Source organism: Sciurus carolinensis, chromosome 10 (genome assembly GCF_902686445.1).
Source record: "Sciurus carolinensis chromosome 10, mSciCar1.2, whole genome shotgun sequence".
NCBI lineage: Eukaryota > Metazoa > Chordata > Mammalia > Rodentia > Sciuridae > Sciurus > Sciurus carolinensis.
Genome location: NC_062222.1, coordinates 35,157,084 through 35,161,365, shown reverse-complemented (window position 1 = coordinate 35,161,365; position 4,282 = coordinate 35,157,084). Strand labels below are relative to the sequence as shown.

The 4,282-nt window shown below is 38.0% G+C and overlaps 1 pseudogene; it reads right to left on the bottom strand.

The window, feature by feature from the left end:
- Nucleotides 1-3,263: 3,263 nt before the first annotated feature.
- On the bottom strand, nucleotides 3,264-3,692 carry LOC124995115 (nicotinamide/nicotinic acid mononucleotide adenylyltransferase 1-like; annotated as a pseudogene).
- Between the last annotated feature and the right edge of the window lie 590 nt (nucleotides 3,693-4,282).

Sequence of the window (4,282 nt, the reverse complement as noted above, 5' to 3'; positions counted from 1 at the left end):
TTTAAACTAAAAAGTTTTTCTCAGCAAAGGATACAATCAATAATGTGAAGAGAGCCTACAGAGTGGGAGAAAATCTTTTCCACACGCACTTCAGACAGAGCACTAATCTCCAAAATTTATAAAGAATTTACAAAACTTTACACCAAAAATACAAAGAACCCAATCAACAAATGGGCAAAGGAACTGGACAGATACTTTACAGAAGAAGATATACAGGTGATTAATAAGTATATGAAAAAAGTGTTCAACATCTCTAGTAATTAGAGAAATGGAAATTAAAGCAACTAAGATTTCATCCTACTCCAATTAGAATGGTATTATCAAGAACACAAGCAATAATAGATGTGGTGTGGATGTGGGGTAAAAGGTACACATGTACATTGCTGGTGGAGTTGCAAATTGGTGCAGCCACTCTGGAAAGCATGTACAACTAATTTGAACAAATAAAAACTTTTAAAAAAGAATACAGTCATGGGTTGTTGCAAAACATTTTGACATATCATAATATATTCATAGGTACCATAGGTACCTAGGGGAATCAAAATATATATCAGAATGTAGAGGAACAATTCAGTCTGATATCAAAAACGTTTTTAAGTGAAACACTATCTTTCTAGGTTATTTTTTATACATTTGCTAACATTGTTTAACCTTTTCTTATCTCCTACTATAAATTCATATTTGACCATATGATTTCATAATATATTTTTTCTTCTGAAGAATTGTAAAACCTCAGGCACTCAAGTGTTTTAGACTGAGAGCCTGGAGTTTATTTGAACACAGGCAATTAGGGTCTGACAATCTGAACTAAAGTGACTGCTGACCTGACTTGTGCCACATTTCTCATGTTCTTAGGGTTTCCACTCACCTTTTGATTATCAATAAAGGCCAAAGGCATTTATGATTGTAAAATCCTTAAATAATACCCCTTATTCTCTGAGGTTTTTTGAAGTAGCTGGATATAATCTTTGAGGTTGTTGCTGAAGTTTAAAAGGATGGGTCAGGGCTATAACATAATCCATGAATCTGTGCCACAAAAATGTGTGTCATGTGTAAGGTAGTGGGCATCAGAAACACCTGTGTTCTACCTTTGAGACCTGGAACACACTCCCTGACTCCACAGTGGAGTTTCCAGCAGGTATGCCCTGGCAAACTTCGTTATTCTGATGTGTGCCTAGAAGAACTATGGTGTACTCTTGATTCTTACCAGGTAGATCCACAATCTTTATTCTGAACAAATGGCCTTACCAATGGTGCATTTTACATGATAACTTTTTTTTTTTTTAATTGCAGTACTAGGGATTGAATCTAGGAACTCACACCCTACAACTGGGCTCCAACAACATTCATTTTTATATTATTTTAAGACAGGGTCTCACTAGGTTACCATGCAGGCTTTGAACTTGTAGTCCTCCTGCATCAACCACTGCACCCAGCTACAAGATAACTTTTTAAAGAATTCCTTCCTTTGTCCATCTGATGAAGACGGGTCAGCATCAGGCACATATAAAATGTTGGGTTTTTTTCATAACTGAAGCTAGGATTTTTGTTTTGTGTTTTGTTTTTGTTTGGGTTGGGAGGTTTGTTTGTTGTTTTGCTATATTGTTGTCTTGCTATGTTGCCCAGGCTGGTCTTGAACTTCTGGGCTTGAGTGAACCTCCTGCCTCAGTCTCTTAAGAAGAAGTCAGCTAAAATCAGGATTTTGTATTGACTGTAGATTTTCACAACTTACTTCTCTTTTATGGTAGAGCCGAGATGTCCCTTTTGACTTTTTTGGAGTTAATTTCATTGAAAGTTCTTCTGTTTTTATTGAGCTACTAATCTTCTGTTCTAAAGATAAAGAAATTAGTACATTCTTTTCTCTTTTTTTATAAAGGTCTTATCAAAGACATTCATCTTAACAACTCTGATAAAAAGAAAAAACAAATCTGATCTTAATTTCCTACTGATTTTCATCAGACTTTTAAGATTTAATTTACAAAACAGGATCACAATTCCTTTCCTGAGTCACTAACTCCAGATTGTTTCAAACCCCTGCAAGAACAGTCTGAATTACCATGCTGTATCATTTCTGACTTGGCTTCTAGAGTATTTCTCTATAAAGGAGCCAGAATAATGCTGACATTCTTATCTTCATTTTCAGAGCTTTTCAATATATTCTAGGACCAAATCTGGTACCAAGTAGTGAATAAACTGGCCTTGCTATGGTTTGGATATGACGTGTCTCCCCAAATCACCTGTATTGATGCAGGAAAGTTTGAAGGTGAAGTGATTGGATTGTGAAAACTGTAACCTAATCAGTCCATCCTAGTTTGAACGGACTGACTGGGTGGTAACTGTAGGCAGGTGGGATGTGGCTAGAGGAGGTGGGTCACTGAGAGTGTGCTGTGGAAGGGTGCATCTTCCCTATGGCCTCTTCCCCACTCCCTTTTTTTGTTCCCTATTCCCCACACAAGCTGAGCAACTTTCCTCTGCTGGGCCCTTCCCCCATGATGTGGTGCCTCACACTGGATGCAGAGCAAAGAAATCAGTTATCCATGGTCTAAGACCTCTGAAACTCTGAGCTCCAAATAAACATTTCCTCCTTTAAGTTGTTCTTATTGGGTATTTTGGTCATGGCAGTGCAAAATGCCATGTCCCTCTCATCTTTCTCAGCCAAGGTCATTAATTAAGGTCACCAGACGAGGGGTGATGGAGGACAAAGCAAAGACAAACAGACACACATAGGGATAAAAAGTTGGGCCAGGTGGGTAGCCAAGCCCTGATGAGGCTTCACTGACTCCAGAGCTAGCTCAGCAAGTTTATTATATAGGTTTTATCACAAGGTTGTTTGTGGGAAAGTTTCAGCAAAGCAGGCAATCTGAAGGACAGGCAAGACATTAGAGTCATCTTGTTTTGCTCAGAATTCAGTTTCCCTGGGAGAAGGTGCTGAACTCAAGGCCACACTGATAGAGCTGCATGCCTTTCCCATGTAGCCAGAGACAGCCAGGTCATGATTTATATCACCACTCTTCACACAAAAGCTGACTTAAACAGGCTTCTTCTGAGGGCTTTCTGAATCTTCCAGGATGAGGTGTTGTTGGCGATCCATTAGTTCACCAGGTAAGTATTGCTCTGGTGTTCCACGACACAGCAGACTCAAACACGGATTTCTGAGCATAACTTCAAGATTTGGGTGATATCTTCACTGTTCCATGGATCAGGCACAACAGAGAACTCCAACAAATCTGCTCCACACATCAACTTCTCCTTTGGCACATCTTTCATTTTGGCTCTAGCTATTTCTTTTGACTAGAATTCTGTCATTATTCCTTCCACTTGCTCTTCCTCCAGGTCTTTCCATCACAGCTGAGTTCTGCCTGTGATCAGGGTTTCCAGCCTCCAGCTTCTCTTTATGGTGTCTTAACAGTCTCTATGCACCGCTTCTGAAGACTTTCCCTTGTGTCTACTTCCACCCAGCTTGAATTCTTGGTGGCAGGTTCTGCCATGATAATTCGGTGGAGGGAAGGGATGAGTCCTTTCTTCTTGTATGCATCACAAAGAGAAGAAATTGTGGCATTGATAACTCTGTGTTTTCCTGTGCAGTTCAGATCATCCTTGGCCAACTCAAACAAACTGAGGCTCATGTTGGTAATAGGATTAAAGGAACCACAGGGAAGGAGAACTACTTCTGTCTTCTCTGTTTTGTTCATGGTAAAAATCTGGAGTTTTTGATCTGAATAGAAAACTCTGACACCTCGCTGTTATGCTGCCTCACAGCAATGTGCCAGAGAGGGAAAAACCATGGCTGGACCGTCATTGTTTCCAGGAAGCACTTCGGTTATTATTTAAATCAGATCATTAGCATGAAAATAATTGATTTCATTTGGTGTTATAAATATTTCCTATTCCATATATTCTTCATTCTGTGATGTTCAAGGAACATATTCTAACAATAGAAATTATTGAACAACCTTGAAATTAATAGCATTTCATAGATATTAAACACGTCTTTGCATATTGCCATTTTTTAATTTCTAAAAAAAAAGAACCATTTTTTAGCTTATATTGAGTAATATCATAAATCATTGAACATTATATGAAATCATAAGAAAGCAATCTTATATAGGTATGGAAAAATCTGAGATTTATTCAATGAACAGCAATCAATGCCTTGCTGTCAGAAAAAGAATGAGAGAAATAGTAGTCAATATCTTATTAGTAAGTCCATTAAAACCATATTTTATATTGTACATGTTTTATGCTTGTTAGGAAATTAAAGCAATTAAAAGAATAGGCTAAT